Source organism: Hordeum vulgare, chromosome 2H (assembly GCF_904849725.1).
Source record: "Hordeum vulgare subsp. vulgare chromosome 2H, MorexV3_pseudomolecules_assembly, whole genome shotgun sequence".
Classification (NCBI taxonomy): Eukaryota; Viridiplantae; Streptophyta; class Magnoliopsida; order Poales; family Poaceae; genus Hordeum; species Hordeum vulgare.
Window position 1 is genome coordinate 50,320,609 of NC_058519.1, and position 21,196 is coordinate 50,341,804.

At 44.0% G+C, this 21,196-nt stretch overlaps 1 pseudogene; it reads right to left on the minus strand.

The window, feature by feature from the left end:
- Positions 1-1,972, minus strand: part of LOC123425380 — a 28,253-nt pseudogene extending 26,281 nt beyond the window's left edge.
- Between the last annotated feature and the right edge of the window lie 19,224 nt (positions 1,973-21,196).

Genomic DNA, 21,196 nt, shown 5'->3' on the forward strand with positions numbered 1-21,196 from the left:
CGACGTAAGCAATGAACATTCACACCTCTATTTTTACCCGTCATTCTTTGTTATCATGATTGATATTCATATTCATATTCATCTCCTCTTCTTATATAGTACACGGCCATGAGGGAGAAGTCCCTACCAGAGCAACGCGCGATTGCTGTTGCAGAGGAGCTCGCGACCTTTCTGAGGACGGAAGCTATAGATGACAAAGGACGCTTTAGTGTAGCTAGGGGCCATTACTGATGTTAGTCCATGTAATCGAATAGACGGGCTCTAGTCCCGATAATTCGGATCTCCATATAATTGTATATATGTGCTCGCTTGTAAGATAAGTTAATCTTATATATATATGCATAATTATTTCTATTTACAATTATATGAAAACTAATTCCCGAACACCAAACGAGGCATCACGTTAATCTCCCGAACACCTAAACCTTAAAACCCTAAAACCCAAAAATAAACAAAATCTGCAGAAACTCTTTAGTCCCGGTCCGTGTTAAGACCCGAGACTAAAGGGCCTAACCCTGAGGGCGCTCCGAGGCGTCCACGTGGAGCACCTTTGGTCCCGGCTTGGAACAGGGTCGGGACTAAAGGTTAGGCCTTTAGTCCCGCCCCTTTAGTCCCGGTTGGTGAACCGGGACTAAAGCCCCTTGCGGGCCGGGGCTATAGGCCCTGTCCCCACTAGTGAGATAGAGAGTAAAAAATGACTTTTTTTTAATCTCCGGCGTCCTGCGCCTAGATGCGATGCGATCGATCGGGTCGGGACCTGGAGATTGACGGCGAGGAGGAAGTGGGCGTCGGGGTCCCTGCGGAGGCGCGCGTGGCGGAAGGCGGCGGCGACGGGGACGTCGTGGCGGGCGAGCAGGTGGTCGAGGCGTGCGTGGGAGCGGAGCCAGTCGACGCCGGCGGGGCAGAGGAGCTAGTCCGCTGACGCAACCGCCTTGCCGCGCCTCCCGCCGCCAGAGAAGTAGCATTGGTTAATTTGGATTAAATATGGGGGTTTTGTGTAAAATGTAAAAAAAGATTCATTTTCTGACTTAAATCCGGACCAATGATTGATTTCAGGAAACGACAGGGGGGTTTCTGTAAAACTTCCATGACGGGCGACAGAAGCAATGGTTGCTTTATTATTAGGGAGAGATAAAGGGGAAAACGCCGCAACATTTTGAAAACACCCTCGCAGCAAAACATTGTGTATGCCGACACTCGTCGTTGGTCCAAGCAAATTATCAAGCAAAATGGTCGCACGTGAGGAGTTCGGAAACCAGCATCTGCGGCATGGGCAGTGTATTCGAAGCACACACCCTTCGAGTCATCGCAACATGTTGCATGTGTGTCTGCAACAAACCATTAGAGTAATTATGCAGCACGGAAAATCCCTAAATCACTTACCTTCTTTATTGGAGCATCAACCTCGTCCGCGTCACCCGCGTTCACTCGCGTTCCTGTCGTGACAGGGTGGTGAGTTCCGATTTCGGGTGTTTCCCTTTCCCCTATCCATGTCCACCGGTGGGGTTCGTTATTTGAGGGGTTCGTTATTGTGTTCAAGTTCTTTTCCTCTAGCCGGAACGATTTATTTGTTTCCTACGAAAGTCAGCATTTTTCGTTGAAGGACATGGAGAAATAGTGTCGCAACATTTCAAAAGCACCCTCACAACAAAGTTATGTGTGTGTCGACGCTCGTCATTGGTCGCAACAAATGACCAAGAAAAAAAGTCACGGTGAGGGGTATGGAAGCGAGCGTCCGCATCATGGACAAGATATTCGAAGCAGACACCGCTCCCCCTGAGTCATCGCAACATGTTATTTTTGTGTTTGCAACAAGCCATCAGAGTAATTATGCAACACGGAGAATCTCCAAATCACTTACCTTCTTTATTGGAGCATCGACCTCCTTTGTACCGAATCGAGCGACATCAAACCGATTCCCGTGTAGTCTCGGTGCTTTATCACAACTCGTTGGCGTGATCTTGAGCTGCATCGTGGAGTCACCATGTTGGTGACACCCAAGCTTCTTTTGGGACATCTAGGGCCAAGCCTCTGCGGAGACATGTAGGGCAGAGGATGGGACATGGAAGGGGGAGGAGGGTGAGGGAGCGCTTTAGAAGAGAATGAAAACAAGTGGTGTGCTCGCGAGGCAAGAGCGAAGGGAGTGGGGCATGTGTGCGATGTGGTTTTATAAACATGTGTTTTCATTTCTGAACAAATGATTGCTATTATAGGCAACTTGCCTTCTTAAGATCACATGCTACCTCCTTTCAGTGCCAAAAAGAAAGAGTGTTGCGGCTAGCAACTACTTCCGCCTCCCCTGTTTCCTTTTCTACGTGTATTAAGTTCGTGTGAAGTTAAGCTCTTCAAATTTTGACCAAGCTCACAAAAAATATAATAACAATCACAATCATTGGAGCCGCGAACAAAAGATGTAAGATGTGAGCGTGACCCTTCGGCCTCCTCCTGTGACTGCTCAGGACATTAGGGTTTCTTCACCTCCCATCAGTGTAGCCGTGCATTTGTCTAGTCTCTGGTGGCCTTAGGACGACCATGGAGGCATGAGGGACCTAGAACATGCCAATTGAAAGCCCCTACTAAATTTTTAGGTAACTCTTTTAGGTCGATTAGGGTTGTGTTCTGCTCGCGAAGGCAAGGCGGTGAGGGAGGGGGCTTCCTGAAGATGGAATGAGTCGTCACATCCTCATCAGAGCCAGGTAAAAATTATTGTAGTAGACAGTTAGAAAGTCATCGTGCTAAGCCTCCACATAACCTGCGCACCAAAACAATAACCGTCGCCGATGAAAAGAAGTGAGGCTGAAAATTTTGAACATGTGAAAACGCGAACGTAGACTGGATCCACGAAGATCCAACGGAGACTAACACCGATCAAATCCCACTGATCCTTCTGAGGCACACCTACACACACTCTCTGAGGACTAGGGCAACACGCCTTCTGCTCGTAATGTTTGTAGTTGTCGCTACGTGGCCTATAGACCTAGATGTAATTTTCATTAATTGTTTCTGGTGTTTCTTATATTGTCTTAAAAGTTGATGAATATGTCGAAAGTTTTTCCTGAAAAAAATCATCAGAAATATATATATTCTATTGTGTCTATTTTAATATTGTGTATACATTGATATTTTTATAAATTTGGTCAGCCTGTATAAAGTTTTACTTTTGAAAAGAATCACTATATGTATATATTATAGTAGTAAAAAGAAGGGAAAAGCCTAACTAGATCTTTGTTCTAATAAAAATTGCAGCATCACCCATGTTGCAAGGTTCCTTCTGCAATAACACCTATGTTTCGAAAAAGAAAGAAGACAAAGAAAATGCAACAAGGCCTTTATTATAAAGAAAAAAAAATACAACAAGATCTATGTTATAAAAAAATACTAAAACAGAACGCTTGTTGTAATGTTTTTACAGCAGAACTTGTGTTATATAAAAACAAACTTATACTTCCCCCGTTCCAAAATAACTGTCTTAACTTTACACTAGCTCTAGTATAAAGTTGTATTAAGCTTAAGACATTTATTTTGGGACGGAGGGAGTAATATGATCTTTGTTGCAAAAATGAGGCAACGCTCGGCCACAAGGTTACGCCGATTGGACAACTGATAACCCGATGAATTTAAAAAAAAGATCCAGATGCGTAGCACGTCCATAAATAGAGAGTACTGGAAAACTGGATGTTTTCCACATGTACGTCCGCGCCGCAAATTAGAACTTTTCTAGTATCAATGGGAAACTTTGCGTGCTACCACTCGCTAGCTCGTGACCTATCGACGACCAAATTTATTAATAATCAATCAACGGCGTGTGTGATGACGATGGCGCTAGCTAGCTGCAAATCACAAGAAAGTTGATGGAGTTCTCGTCTACAAAAAACTACTACTGGTCAGCATTTCGCCTGTCACGATGCATGATATTTTCCGTGAAGATCATGCAGTGGTTGAGCACCGGGCGCCTCCGATCCATCCACGTGGCTAAATGGCATATTCTTGAACGGGTTCAAACGTAACCTGAATTTAAAACTATGTCGACGACGTGCAGCTGCTGCTTGTCGCTTTGTTGTTTTAAGCTAAGAAAAAAAGTGACGCAGTGATGCATCATTCATCTAGTGCCACGTAGTAGTACCGGTAGCTGGACACGGAGCTCCTCCGGTCCACGTAGTTAGTGGCACCAAATTACGGTGCACGCCTGCATGGAGACGTAATCTTGGTTAAATTATTGCTTGTGATTTGTTGTTTAAGCTTAAGCGTGAGCCGGTCATCCAGGGATAGAAAATTTGTGGTGGCGAGTGGTGACCAAGGTCTGCAGCCATGGATCAGGCGGCACGTGTGCGTGATTACGTAGCAAATTAGGCAACCGCGGGATCGAAAATTATTAGCGCGGGCATGTGCCAGCTGGTTCTAGAATGACGTGGAACGAGATTGCCACCTACGTACCTGGCATCTCTCACATTTGCCAGGTCAGATCGGTCGACCTCCTCTGTTCAATAACCTGACTGGCTTATCACGGTTGGCCCAGGCCAAGCTGGCTAATAGAGCACGTACGGCCAGATCTGACGGGGACACATGCAACGTCCCAGATCAGCCACATGCATGCTATTGCCAGCTGTGGCTAGGCCGAGTAAGCGTAACGTGTAGCATAGAACAGAAAGTCGGTGGTCCACATATTACATACTATTCCTTCCTAAATATAAGTCTTTTATTTTTTTTGCTAAATGACTACATACAAAGTAAAAAGAGTTAATCTATATTTTAAAATATGTCTATATACATCCGTATATAGTCACTTAGTACAAATTCTAAAAAGACTTATACTTCCTCCGTCCCAAAATTCTTGTCTTAGCTTTGTTTAAAAATGAGTGTATCTAAATACTAAAATGTGACTAGATACATTCATATCTAGACAAATCTAAGACAATAATTTTGGGATGGAGAGAGTATTTAGGAACAGAGGGAGTAATACGTACTCTATTCTGTATTATTATTTCACACTGTATGCAACTAGCTAGGTACAGTGTATACGTACTCTCTACTTTACCGGCATGAGAGACTGCGCAAATGGACCGGTCCAATTTGTAAATACCGATTAAATTCTTTCAAGGTTTAAAATAGACCGGGATAATAAAGTTTGGTGTGCTGATTTATGTCATTGGAAGTTCAAGGTTTGAATTGGATTTCGTCAAGGTTTGTTTTAGACTTTTTCCTTATTATTTTAAAGAAAACGTTTATAAATGGTGCGCCGACCAAATCGTTTCGCTGGACGCCTCGGCACGTAGCGCTGCTCGCAGGCCCATGTGGCCATTCTTTGGGCCCATGACGATGATTTTTGTTGCAACCGTATTTGTTTTTTGCTACTACGTGCCAAGTGTTTTCCTACATCCATCAAGCAGAAGCTGCAACCTCGCGATGTTGGCGATTTTGCTGCAATAGTAATTGATTTTTGCTATTACCCGTGAACTTTTTTGCTACATCCATCAAGCAGAAGCTGCAACCTCGCGATGTTGGCGATTTTGCTGCAATAGTAATTGATTTTTGCTATTACCCGTGAACTTTTTTGCTACATCCATCAAGCAGAAGCTGCAACCTCGCGATGTTGGCGATTTTGCTGCAATAGTAATTGATTTTTGCTATTACCCGTGAACTTTTTTGCTACATCCATCAAGATATAGCTGCGACCTTGCGACGGTGATTTGCTGCAACCGTAATTGATTTTTCCTACTACCGGCAAACTTTTTTTCCTGGAACCAAAAAAAAGAGCGGAGGAGCTGCAAACAATACCTAAAAATGTTGCAACCGTTTGCAAGATTGCTGCAATGTTGTTTTTGAAAAAATTCAACCAAAGAAACGACATGCACAACCAGCTACAGCTAAAGGCAATGATGTTTTTGCTGCAACCTGTTGTAGACTTTTGCTACAATCGATGACACAAAATGCTACAACCAAACGGTCACGTTATGACCAGCGAGGTTGTTTTGCTGAAGCGTGTGAGGTCGGTTTTTGCTACAACCAAGATATTTTTTATTGCAATCATTGTCGACTTTTGCTACTACAGATGAAAATTGCTCGGAGGACAAGGGCGTACGCCAATCAGGACGCTAGGCAGTTTCGACCCACACGGATCAGTCCTTTATTTTAATCAATCAAGTCTCAAATACATTGGGTACAGTGTATACGTGCAGTGCTTGCGTACGGAAAGGCAGAGCTTCTCTGTAGAGATTTTGATCCGAGGGTTGATTGATCAGGGTAAGAGGGACACGCATCATGTGTGGCGGCTTAGCTGTCTTCTGGTCCCAGAATGGACGGGACGTACGTGTTAGTCAATGTTGCTGCTCCGGCTAGCTGGCTGGCTGCTACGAATGGCGTGATACGGGCAGGTCTCATCTTATCGATCGCCGTCGCCTCCACCCGTCACCGTCGGAGAATGGGTGCACAATTCCACTTCCCATAGCCGGTGATTCTCGCCGGCCGCACGCCGTCGTCTCTCGCCCGCCCGTCACCCGGAATGAGCCGCGAGCTTAGGATGGCCGGCCAGGGAAAGGAAAAGATCGTAGCTGATTAGCCAAAAGACCACTGCATGCATGCACTTGAGTGTGGTGCGCGAGCGGCAGAGCATGCATGCATGCATGGTGCTCCCGTGAGTGAACACGGCCTGGTGCGGCACCCGTGCCGTGGCTTTGAGGGACACGGAGGACGGGGCAACGGCAGACGCAGTCGCACTCGACCACTCGATCGTATCAACCGGACAAATGGAATCAGGGCACAGAGGAGAGGCAAACCGGCCGGCAGATACCGGGCCGCATCATGTCGTCGGGCGCGGCTCTTGTTGCCTCGTGCCGTCCCATGATCGAGACCACGGGCGTGCGTGCATGTTGGCGCGGGTGCCGGTGTGAGGAGGGAGCAGCCAGCAGCGTGTTCCGCGTGCATCGATCGCCGGGGCGCAGTGCAGGCGGCAGTAGCAGCCGTCGGGGCCTGAGACGATGGGAGGAGACGCCCGGCCGGCCGGCCGGCCCGTGTTGTTCGAGCATGCATGTATAGTCGGCGACCGATACAGAACGACGTACCGTTTTGGGCGTGCGACTCTACCTGTGTCGAGGCTCCTGCATCCAACGGCTTGGGACCGGTGTGGTCCTTGGCGGATAAATTCACTATTTTGATCTTTTTTACTTCCTTCGCCACGATTTAGAAAGCACGCATAAAAATCTCTGGGACCAAGTTAGTCACCGATTGATTGTGAGATGTAGCAGGTGTAGATGTTAATGCGCCTAATCAACTGAAAAAATATTAGTACTAATGCCTGAGCAGCAAATTGAGAGGGCGCATGCATGAGTAGTACTAGTACTAATTAATACGAGTAATTGCTTTCGTGCCTTAAACCTTGTCTATTTTAGAAACGCACGCAAGTTTAACTGTGTCTTCTAAACCGTGACGGAGGGAGTACTAACTTTAGCCCCATTTAATCTCGTTTGTGATTTTTTTTCGAATCTGATCCTTTTTCTATCGTTGTCGGATGTGATGATAGTCATAGACACCCTATCACCACACGCAGTGAACGTAGGGATCGGATCAATGCGGATGATTCCTTCGAGTTAGCGGAACCAAACGACCCTACCGTCATCACCTGTGACGGAAAAAGGGCCAAACCCGAAAAAAATCGTAATCTGGGTCATATCAGACTAAACTATGTAAAAATGGGTCAAAACAATGAAATTGTCCGTCCTCGGCTAGGTCTCATTCGGCAAGGCAAAGCGTCCGACGATGAATCGTCCACGAATGACGAGTTAACCGAGCTCTACAATGCAGACAACCACCGTCAACCGAGCTCATCCCAATATAAATCATCAAGTTTTGCTTTTCTTTTACCTTGGAGAATTTCGTCGAACACCTTGTGCGCGGGGTGGAAGAAGATGGCCTACTGTTGGATTGGTAGCCAGTCACTCATGCGGACGACTACGGTCGGCGGTGCGGAGGAGAAGGAAGCTAGGCGACCGGCGAAGAGGAGCTATACGGGCTGTCGGACCGTCGGAGTCAGCGAATTCCGCCGCGGCTGCTTCCCGAATCGGCGGCGCCGGGGCGGCTGCGAGATGCCCTCCTGCAGGGAAGGCACGCGGGCGAGGGCGACGGCGATTTGGGGCGGCAGGTGCTCGGGCAGGCGTGAGCGGGAAATGAAATGAACTGGCGCTTACTAGTTTCGCGGACGACCGCGTTTTTACATCAGATATATCTCGTGATTCAAATTTACATCACAAAGTGTTGTATTTAACATCTTGGGAAAGCGGTGATATATGAACCATATGTTGAAGCAATATTTTTGTTTCTCGAAGATCTAAAAGTTATGTATTTTTACATATATACCGTCTATTTTGAGATGCTCTTAATCGGCAACGGTTGCATTTAGGCCATTTCTCGAAAGAAACAGTACGATAAAAGATCCAACATTAATGCCCCAATTATTGGAAAAGTGTTGAAGCATAAACTAAGGGCATCTTCAATGATCGTATGATCATCGTTGGTAAAATTGCCACGTATATGATTTTGATGACATGGCGTATAATAAAAGAAGAGAGAGAATGACATCGTATGAACTTGAAGCAATGGTTCACGCACAAGCTCCGAGGCTATCATGGTTATTTCTTTAATATTTAATGGACCCGCTTAGTTATTTTACATATGATTAACATATACTTAATTGAAGAGCTTGCATGATGTGTTGTTGGTTGTTGACGTGGACACTTATACCAACGATTGAACATACGGAATGTTGAAGATGCTCTAACAGGGTAGATAGTTCACGGTCGTTGGCTTATGAGTGGATGCATGAGTGCATGTGCCCAGCTCGGCTTATCACGCACGCACACACCTCACCGGCACCACCCTACGTGCGCGCATGGTCCTCTCTGCCGTCTCCTTTGGGTCGTCTTTAGCATCAAGCGGCGCCCGATCGGGTTCGGATCAGGTCCGGCGAACATGCATGTGGCGTATACGGCTCCGGCATGTGCCGCCCTTGTATGCCACGCCTCCACCGATCGGTATCCAACTAGCCATGGACCTCCCTTGTGACGGGAGGACGATGCCGACAAGGCGTGCCAGCTAGGCCGCTGATCTACCAGCGAGGCGAGCTCGATCAGACAAGTCCACCTACATGTCAGTGCCCGAGCTGGATTCCGTGTCAACTGCGCAGTCCACACAACAACATGTTTTCTTTCCGGAAAGGCCAACGGCCGGACAGCGTCACGTCTCCCCCAACAACGTACAAGACTCGGACTTTGCTCTCCAACAGGGGAGGGCTCTTTGGCTCAGATGAAGAGTGAACGAACAGATCTAATATTTCGTGTGTTTGGATCGGGGAACGTGTTTGATTGCGGAATTATTCAGGATAATTTGATTTTCTTAGTACTTGTTTTGAATTTTCACACGAGCCACCCGGGCATACAACTGAAATTATGAGACAACTTCAATTTTTTGTGAGGTTGTGAAAACTATATAGTTAGTTCTTTTTACGGTTACAGTTAACACCGAATGATCTTTTTAGTAGATGTAGTGGGGATTATTTTAACAACACAAGAAAGGGGTAGGGACTACGCGGAATCTAGCTAGGCGCACAGTGGGACACATGGAATTTTACTAGTTCAGACGCCTTTTCAAAGAGGTAAAAATCCTACGTCTGGAGCTCCAGATTTTCTCTGCGTCTGATGGGAATTATAAAGGATGCTAACCCTTGTGTTAGGTGCTAGAGGGCACATTTATGTTGTGTGTGACAAAAAAGTACTCCTATATATGAGGACATAGTCACTCCCAAATCACGTCGATTGTTAGGGCAAGTTCAGCAGTTTCTCTAAAATTTCTCCCTTATATCTTAAAATAGGGGACTTCCTTAAAAATATTCTTCCTTAAAAATTGCTCAACTCTAACAGTTCTCCTAAACATCTATCTTATTCTATATTTTAAGAATATTTCGTAACTACGAACTGCTAGTTTTCAAACGGTTAGTTTTTCAACGGCTAGTATTTAGCTCTATAAATACATGATAAACGGTTAGTTTTTCAACGGCTAGTATTTAGCTCTATAAATACATGATAAACGGTTAGTTTTTCAACGGCTAGTATTTAGCTCTATAAATACATGATCACCCATCATATCTCTCACAATCCTGATTCTTCCTCCTCTTCTTCTCTTTTGTCATCTTCTGCCGTCTCACCACATAGAAATGAATCACCGTCGAAGCTTGGCTCGACAATTTTACGAAGATTCCTCCTCCGAAGATGAGGAGCTCATGATGGCTGCAATCGTAGCAGAGGAAGAATAAGCTCGGTTGGATGCTCCATGACATGGAGGTTCACAACCGGGACATCAATCTCTTCAACGCGATTTTGCGGAACGCTTTCAGAACCTCCACAAGGACTATTTTGCACAAAACGGTACCTTCACCCAAGGATGTTTGGCAATAGGTATGAAACTTGTGCATCTCTTTCTTTTTCACCATAGTAGTCACTCTTAATGTCTCATTTTCGTTATTCTTCACATGTATAGAATGCATCGTCCTCTTTTTCTACGCATAGCAAGTGCTATTGAGGCACATGATAGATATTTTTTCGTGAGAAGAAATAGTGCTGGTGTACCTGGTTTACATCCTTATCAAAAGCCGGCCTCACTATTTTGAATCTTAGCTTATGGGATAGCACTTGATCTTATCGATGAGTATTGTCGGCTGGCAAAGTCCACCGCTTTAGAAAATCTTATAAGATTTGTGCGTGCTGTGATCGAGGTTGCTGAAATTCTTTTGCCTCTTCGGCATTTCTGAAATTCTTTTGCCTCTTTGTATCACGAGATCGAGAAGAAGCCATTTACTTTTAGCCATTGTTGGTTCCTATTGGATGGCAAGCCAAAGTGGCAACAAGTTCTGTCCGACCTCAAGGCAGGAAAGAAGAAGAATGATGGCTCAAGCTCCCACCAATCCATTGGGTTGGACAATGATAACGACGATGTTGTCGTCACCAAAGAAAAGGCTAAAGTGCTAAAGGATAACCGGCTACTCATGGGAACTAAGTGGGAGAAGGCAAAGATCGCCCGTTACACCGCGGCTACAAAAATGTCGTCTACATGGACGGGTATTTTTTCGGCAAGGAAGAGCAAGAAAGAGGAGATGTGCAAGCTTTTGTTGGACATTCAAAGAGAGGGGATGGAGTGGGAGCGGACAAAGGCAGAGAGACGGCTTCAAATTAAGAGGGAGAAGATCGAGTTGGAGAAGCAAGAGGCAGCGATCAAATGAAAACTCCAGAAGACCAAGACATTTGGAGATACTGAGCTCGAGAAGAAGAGGTTACAACTCTCAAGCGACGCGGAGGATGCAAAAAATCCTGCTCACCGATGAATCCACTTTGTATGAACATGCCAAAAAATGACTTGTGGACAGGAAGATGGAAAACAACGACCGTAGAGCGTTGGAGGCGGCCAGGGCGGCTACGACTGCGACAGCGTATCAAGCGGCTAGGAAGCAGTCGGCGATCGTTGCCAAGATGCAAGCGGAGGAGGTAGCCCGGATGCAGGCACAGATGGATGCCCAGACGAAGCAGAACACATGGACGAACTCATTTGGCTAGTGATTCGACAGCACTTGTGAGTCGGACATTGATTTCATTTAAAAATATCCGTTTGGTTGAACTATACTATTGTTTGCTTTTGTTTAAACTCGTGAATTTGAACAATTTATATCAAATGATCAAGGTACATGACCTTATATAAATTTAAAAGTCCACATATAAGATATATGAATGCATGGTATGAAATATGAGGGATCGTTCGAATGTGTCTGCGGATGTGTTCGAACGCGTCCACAAGCATTTGAGTGACCGGATTTAAGGGGCTCTGCCAAGACATTTGGAGATACTGAGCTTGAGAAGAAGAGGTTGCAAACTTGCAACTTTCACGCGACGCGGAGGATGCAAAAATCCTGCTCACCGATGAATCCACTTTGTATGAACATGCCAAAAATGACTTGTGAGGATGCAAAAATGACTTTGTGCCTAGACGAAGCAGAACGCATGGACGAACTCATTTGGCGAGTGATTCGACAGGGCTTGTGAGTCGGATATTGATTTCGTTTTGAAATATCCGTTTGGTTGAACTATACTATCGTCTGCTTTTGTTTAAACTGATGAATTTGAACAATTTGTATTGAATGATTAACGTGCATGACCTTATATGACTTTAAAAGTTCAAATATAAGACATATGAGTGCACGGTATAAAATATAATGGATCATTCGAATGCGTCCGGAACGCGTCCACAACCGTTTGAGTGACCGGATTTAAAGGGTTCTGCCGTAGATTCTGTTAGCCGTTCGTTTTCTGGTCCGAGAATGGACCGGACGTACGTGTGAGTCAATGTTGCTGCTCCTGCTAGCTGGCTGGCTGCTGCGATGACGTGATACGGGCCTCATCTTATCATCGTCGCCTCCATCCGTCACCGTCGGAGAATCGGTGCACAATTCCACTTTGAGCACCCGATCGCCGTCTCTCTCTCGTCCGTCCCCCGGAATGAACCGAGAGCTTATGATGGCCGGCCAGGGAAAGGAAAAGATCGTAACTAATTAACCACTTGTCTCTCAAAGCTTATATGATGGCCAGCAGTGCTGGGATACAAAGCGAGCAGCACTGCAGCAGAGCATGGCATGGTGCTCCCGCGAACACGGCCTGGTGCGGCACCCACACATGTGCCCTGGCTTTCCGGGACACGGCCAAGGCAGGCGATAGCTACCTCTTTTTCCGCACAGTTGGCGCATGCCATGCCATGCATGCTGCGTCGAGGCCGGAGCATCCATCAGACGCTCGGGCCCGGCCATTCCTATCAAATTTTGTTTGAACAAAGTACACACGTAAGCGTTTACATACATACACATACACTCACTCTTATGAATGCACACACATACATCCTATCTCTATGAACATCTTTGAAAGACTGATTCGACATATCATCTTGAGATTTTACGAAATCACCGTAAGCGCCTTGTCGTTAACGAAAACATCTCCTCTCACTGAAAGCTTATTGCTGAAAATCCTAAAATAAATCCAAAAATAATGCAAGCATCAGGATTTAAACCTCGATGGACTGAGATACCACTATACCTCTAATCATCTAACTATAGGTTGGTTTATAGCCATTCATATCAAATGGACAAAGGGAGTCGGGGCGCAAACGAGGGCACAAAGTAGAGGCAAACTGGCCGGTAGATACCGGGCCGCATCATGTCGCCGGACACGGCTCTTGTTGCGTCGTGCAGTCCCATGATCGACACAACGGGTGTGCGTCACTGTGCCTATATATTGGCGTGCGCGTGTGAGGCTGGTTGTAATGGATATATCATAAACAATACCATGTATGTCAATTAAGCTTATTTGATGATGTAACAACAATTAAATGAAGAAAGAACGGATGTGATATTATATTATGACAATGTATCGTATTAAATGTTATACTATTTTATGTCATGCATGGTAATTAATAAGACGACGTAGTAGATACTAGTTTATGATACTATGCATTACGAAAGTACTATAGTACTATAATGCAACAGTATCATACACATGATAGTAGTATATGAATATATGATACTCTCCATCACGGGCAGCGCGAGTGAGTGGGTGAGTGAGTAGGAAGCGGCATGTTCCACGTAGGCAAAATTGACAAATTTAACGTGCGGACGAAAGTATTTCACAAACTGAACCGTGTTTGAAAAAAATTCATGTAGCTGACCTTTTTATGTGACGTTCGACTGTCTGGCGTCGCACTACACTGTGTGGCGTATCTGCCTTATGTCCACGAAATGTAATGTGACACCTATCTCTCAGACGCCACACAATGTAGTATTGGACGTCACACAGTATACTATGATGTCTAAGACAAAGGTGCACAAAAAGTCGTACCGTAAACAGTTTTTGTTTTGAATTAGTTTCGTTTTTAGGTCAACTTTTTCTATTTTGCCTTCAACATACATCGACGTGGTGCAGTGCAGGCAGCATGCATCAGGAGTTCAGGAGGTGAGACGACGGGAGGAGAGCGCCCGCTCGGCCGGCCTGTGTTGTTCGGCGACAGACAGACACAGGACGACGTACGTTGTGGCCGTGCGGTGCTAGCTGTCTTGACGCTCCTGCATCGAGCGGCCCTGGAGTGGACCGGTGTGGTCCTCCGCTAGTACGTTTCATTCGGCAACGCAAGGCACAAAAATCAAAAATGCTTTAGTCGGCGACTGACGGACTGTTGCGTTTTATTTCTCTCTCGCACGAGAAACGATACTACTGCACTGCACTACTGGTACTACGTACAGAAGATTAATAATAGTGCTCCAATTATTGGAAAAATGTTCAAGCAAAAACTAACAGGCCGGGTACACAGGTGCACGATCGTCGCGGCTTATCACTGCATGAGTGCACGGCTTCGTGCGGCCCCCGGCTCGGCTTACCACACACGCGCCTCACCGGCACCACAGTACGTGCGCATGGTCCTCTCCTTTGAGGCTTTGAGTCGTCTTTGGCATCACGTTGTTGGGATAAGGGCGACACATGCATGCATGACCTGATCTCCTGATCGCCTCTGCTGGGCTCGTTGTTTCCCTGTACGTGCCGCCCTTATCGATCGGTCGGTAGCCAACTAGCCATAGACCTCTCTCGTGACGGGAGGAGGATGCCGACAAGGCGTGCCAGCGAGGCGGGTGTGCACGGGCAGATCCGCCTACACGTCGATCGATCGGACAAGTCCACCCAGACGTCGCCGTCGGCGGGGAGCGGAGTGTGCGTGTACGTGCATGCTCGGCCGCTCTCCGTTTGAGACCGCCGTCGTCGCGCCGTGCCGTGCGTCATTCGGTCGAGGATGCGGTACGTGACACGTTTGGATACTGCCTCACCTGTGAATCTCTACGGAGCAACTATTTCTCTTCCCAAATGAATAGATGAATAGTACAGTAGAATATATACATTGAATAGTACAGTAGAATATATTCATTGAAAAAAAAACAAATCAAATACAAATCAAATATGCATGCATTGAAAACCACGCGAACATGTTTGGTTGCAGATCCTTCACGATTGTTTGATTTTCTTAGTACTATTCGCCCGAGAGCACACGAGCCACTCGGATTTACAAATCAAATTATTTGTGTGGTTGTGAAGATCGTGTAGTTAGCTATGTTGCTAGTTATGCAACTTGGAACATCGAGTGATCAATTTATTTTGCCGGATTTCAGAGTCACGTGTTTTTAGCGATCATTTACATGCACTATTTAAAAAATTGCCTTTTCAAAACTCTGTATGCATGATTTTGCACTGTTGTCAGGCAAGAGCTTCAGATGGACCAAAATTCAAATGGTGACCCCCAACAAATATTCGCCATTCATTTGGGCACATGTATTCATGAATTAGAAAAGCATAGGACTACAGCGAGGCTATGCATCAAAAGACATACACACGGGAATCTTCAAGGATAAATTTTCAAGACAATCAATGCAACGTTTTCAGTAAAATTGTGTAAATGAGAACTTGTATGTATTTTTCTATAGCAATCCTGTATAGGAAAACATACAAGGGGTACATCCCTCATCAGATAAATTTGTGAAAATTTGTTAAACAATCAATGAGACAATGCGCTCCAAATGGCGTTTTATGGGAAATCATTATCCAACAATGTTGCTCCTTGTGTATGAGGGTAGTTTGTGTTCCTAGAGGACATCGTCACACCGGTCCATTCATGCCAACTAACCTTACATACCATGATTTTTGATGCGTAATATGCTCTTTTCTCGACAGACGGATGTAACAATATGTTGGCATGTGTTGCTCCTTTGTGACCTCTACTACATGACCTAGATCTAACAACTCCATTCAAGAAGGTTGGGTTTTGCATCTCAAGGATAATTGTTCCCATGAACGTTTTGCTAGCCCAGACATCCTATCTTCAAGGGCACATTTATGTTGTGTGTGACAAGGAAGTGCTCCTAGGAGGACATAGTCACTCCTAGTTCACGTCGGTTGTTTTAAGGTTTGATGTAGCTATCCGTCGACATGCCATTGATTACGAACATGTGTATTTGTTGAAAATAAATCATGGTGTATAATTAAGGCTCGACAATCCATGATTTCAGTCTAAAATGAAAAGGATGCCTCTCTCGTACATTTGATTATAATTTGGTATGCAGATTTGCTAGCCAGGAGGACGACCTCCTTCTCGAACACTGTTGTGTTGATTGGCGACGGCGTTGATTGTGCATTGTTTTTTTGGGGCCTCTTTTTAAGAGAACCTCTTCTGTAGTTCGAGTGTTGTCTTCGATGGTGGTTAGAGTTGCTTGCTGTTGCGAGTGTTTCATCACCGTGATGGGATCTTTGTTTTTATATTTATCTTTTTCTCTATTATTGACTGTGTACATCTTTGATGTCTTTCGATATTTTATTGATGCAGAGACTGGATGTAATTAATATCTTTGTGATATTAATATATTTCCTTTATCGGAAAGGATAGTGCTAGATCGGTAAGTTCAACACATGTGAGCCATCTTCCATACACGTGCATGCCATGACATGGTTGAGTTTGTTAAGAGTAGGGAATGAAAGACAAGACACATGAATGTAAAAGTGAACCGATATCTTTATTAATGATAGGATTACACATATATATAGCCCCCAAAGGGTGTGCCCGAAGGGACATGAGGCAATCGCCTTTGTAAAAAAAAGCAGGGATTAATAAGATTAATTAAATCCTAACAGGCTTAATGAGACGGCATAGTTAACAATTTGACTCTAATAATGGCATCGGTAAGCCTGCTGCCTCAAAATTTGATTACTTTGGATGATAGATTCCATACTTCTAACATGTCTAGGTCCTCATGATTTACAACAAAAATCCAAGAAATGAAAGGAATGTTATTTTTTTATTAAAAAAATCGCACAATGCTGAGATTATGTCGGTACACTGATATTACGGTAGTATGGCATTGTGTTTTTGTGTCAACCAATCAAAAATGCATGCGAATACTACTCTTTATAATAAGAGATGCATGCAATCATCAGAGAGATTCTTTTATGTAAGGTGTATTATTTTCGGCATGGTGACCAAGACGCATAATTATACACATGTTAAGACAAAATTAACCTTGGCCAAATCATTGATTAGAGGCAATAAAATCATTTAGGCTAGAAAAGTAAGAGATGCACACAATCATGAGAGAGATTCTTTCCTTTTTCTCTTTATAATAAGAGATGCATGCAATTAGGGGAGAGATACTTTCATTTTTTTGAAGGGCTAATGATGAAAGTACAAAGAATTCGAAAAAATGCATTTTACATTGTGGAATTTTATCAAAAAACAAATACACCTTATATAAAGGAACGAATGAAGTCTTATGAAAAGTAGCCTGCTGGTAGCACTGACCGTTAGATATCGTTGTCTAGAGATTCGTGGATAAACCAGAGAGAGAGAGAGATGCGTCCCTCCAGTCCGCTGCTTTGCCTCACCCACGGGGTAGCTAGCGGGCTGCCAAAAGTCGGACCCTCAATGAAATGCATCATCGAAAGCAGAGAGGAGATGGAGGCCATCGAATCAGTGCTCAATGGTAAGTCGGCAGAGCATTATTCTGCACGCACTCGTTGGTCAGCCGATCGGCCTCTCTGGCTCCTTTCACGAGTTGTACTATATATTTACGTGCAGTGCAACGGTGTAAAGCGTAAGATCGAGGCAGGACTCGCGCCGGCACTGTGGCTACACACACGCGCGCACGAACAGCGCATGAGATTCTCGAGGTGGATGGATGTCGGCCGGCGCATGCACTGCCGTGGCCTTGCTCGTACGCGAACGAGCGCACACGTCGAACGTTTTCCGGACGTGACCGATGATCGTCGTCGATTCTCCCTGCTCCCGACGGTTAGCGATAACCGTGTGATGACGATAGCTAGCTGAGATCACAAGAAAGTTTTTTTTTTTTAACAAATCACAAGAAAGTTTTTTTTTTATAACAAATCACAAGAAAGTTGATGTTGTTTCAGGCAGGTGAAACTCCCGGCGCGTCATGTTTTCTCTTGTTTTATTTTGTGAGCAGGGCTAGATCGATCCTGGATGCGTGTCATGACGCATCATCTTTTCATTGAAGATCATGTAGTGTTTGAGCACCGCCCATTTCCCATCCATCCACGTAGCTGATGCATGGTGCCAAATCACGTTGCATCTCGCTCGCATGTGTTCAGACGTAATCTCGATTAATTATTGGTTGTCGTTTCTTGTTATTTAACCTCAAGGGAGGCGGTGAGGCATCCGGCCAGAACCCACAGCCATGGTGCATGCGGCACGTGTGAGTGATTAGGAACCAGTACATAGCAAAATTGGGCAAGCGCAGGAGCATCAATCAGTTTATTATTATTGGCGCGAATTCGATTACCTAACTGGCCTCTCATTTGCGATCGGCATCCCGTAATAACCTGCTTCCCTTATCACGGTGGGATCAGGCCTAGCTGGCTCGTACGTACGGCCAGATCTGGAAACAACACATGCAATGTGCAGATCAGCCACATGCATGCTACTGCTGGCTACGGCTACTTGTACTTTGCTAGGACGTGCAGCATGCAGCTGAAAACAAAAAGTCGGTGGTTTATATAGTTCATGTCAAACTTTTTTTTTTTTGGCCCCCGGAGCATATGCTCTCGGTAGCCGAATTGCATTTCCACGATGTTTTGGCTCCCGAAAGCATATGCCAGGTGAACAGTAACGGAAAAAAATATTAGATATTTTTAAAAAAATCTGAATTTTTTTGTAGATGATTGTATTAGTGTCGAAAACATGCATGACAATTTTCGTATGATAAGAAGGAGCGATGTTTCGTCAACAAAAAAAAAACAAATTTAGGATGACATTTTGGGGTAACTTTTTGGTGTTTAATTTGTTTTTTTTTCACAAGCCAAAATGTTTTACCTTTTTGCCTTAAAATTTACAGGTAGCATTTGAATGTGACAAAGTACATAAATATTTTTTGTCTTGATTTTTTTTCATGCCAATTTTTTTTTTGCCCCGGGAGCCAAATTGCATTTCCGTGTATGTACAAAGTACAGTACTCTGCATTATTTCACACTAGGCAATCAACTCAATATTTTTGTTACTCAAAGTCTCGAACACATTGGTTACAGTATATGTGTGCTGTGCTTGCGCACGGAAAAGCTCAACTTCCTTGTATGAATTCCGATCCGAGGGTTGATTGATCAGGAGGACACGCATACTGAGAGGCGGCTTAACCATTTTCTGGTCCGAGAATGGACCGGATCAACGTGTCGATGTTGACTGGCTGCCGCGATGGTGTGATACGGGTCTTGTCTTATCATCATCTCCATCCATCGCCGTCGTCGAGGAATGAGTGCACAACTCCACTTGCCACACCCGCTGATTCTTCGGCCGCCCCTCAGGCTGTTCGGTTCCTTTATATTTGAAGGGGGTTTGAAAGGGATTGAGAGAGATTAAATCCCCTATAAATTAAATTTCATCTAAATCTCCTTAAATCCTTTTCAATCCTCTCTTGGTAGGGATTAACCGAACAAGGCCTCAGAGTCACCCGGGATCATTTGCTTGTTTTTTTGTTTCGTTTTTCTCTTGACGGAGGAGATCACTGTATAGCTTTTATTGTGTAATTATGTACCACCTGGAATAAAAAAGATGAGACGTGCTACGCGTTCGTTGGTTGATTTTTTTTCAAAAGATCGGATGAGTATCTATCTGTCACATCTAGCGTCATCAAGCGACTGAGGCATACTAACATTTACAACATAAATTATGTTGCAGAATTTATTATAAAATAGATCACCTTGTGTAAACGTATGTAGATTTTTCTTTTGCAATAGAACTTATGTACATATTATTTTTTCCAACAAAGAATGTGTTGCAAAAACATCTATAGAGTTTTTTTGTAACTAGTTAGCTCGCACGTGCAACGCACGTTAAAAATTACGTATCTATATATATTCTATATCATGAATTTTAATTTGAGGCCTCTTATTCAATTAAGGTCATCAATTTAGAAATGGGTCATCTATTTTGACGGATCAACAATCTTTCACTCAATTATTTTAATTAACAATGTTCTTTTTATGTCATTGAGAAATCTCTTACTCAACTATTTTAATAAATATGATATTTTATTTCATTAAGAAATTAAGTATTAGATTTCGTTCATGATTTTGACTGGGTCCACAATTTTTCAAATCAATCGAAATCAACTGGCCTATAACAACTTACTAATCCTAGGCACATTCTCATCACCTAGGAAAAAATGACATAAACATGTGATATTGTGGCACCAATATAGTACATGCAGTCACCAACGTAGAAATTTTTCGCACATAAGTATGAGTTGGAATCACAATATGCATCAGTTGTAAAATTCTCAATAATTACCTTGGCTACGTTCATAAATATCTGTACCAACTGGAAATACCACCAAGCTTTACGAACATTCAAAGAAGCATGTACCGTTGGATATAAGTTAATTCAGATAAGCAATACCACCACCTTTACCAACAGTTAGAGAAGAATGTACTGAATATTCAGATAACATTTGTATAGTTGAGTCACTCTATGTTTTTTCTGGGATATAACATCTTATACAACCAAGCTTTAGCAATGCAAACAATAGAGCAATAGCACCACACAAGAGAAAGACACCTGAATGTTCCAATAAAATGAGGACGGCTCCTGTTGATGCATGATCATAATTACATTTGCATTGACAATAAAGTTAACCTGAAGTTAACATGCAGATGCAAGAATCTCTACATAATATTACCCTCCCAACATTAATGTTACATGGTTGCATTTTTCCATCTCTATATTTTTTTCGAACAATCTAGCTAGCAAAAGATGTGCAAAGGAACCGACTGTTTCTGCATAATAATATTAGCAAACTTCAACCATGGCGGACATGTATAAATATGTGATGAGCATAAAAAATGGAAGAAAAAAGGTAATTTCACGCATGGCTCCATGGTCCAGACACATACTCTGCAAATCCATCCAGGAGGTTAATTTATATTCGTGTACATATACAAAATTTGATTCGGCAATAAATTCCATCATGGAATTATACATCATGCATGTTTGCCCAATCTACGACTAAATTTGGCGATGCACATGGCAACTTTCCTAAATAATCACATCCTAGTAATTTAACAACAAAACTTAATAG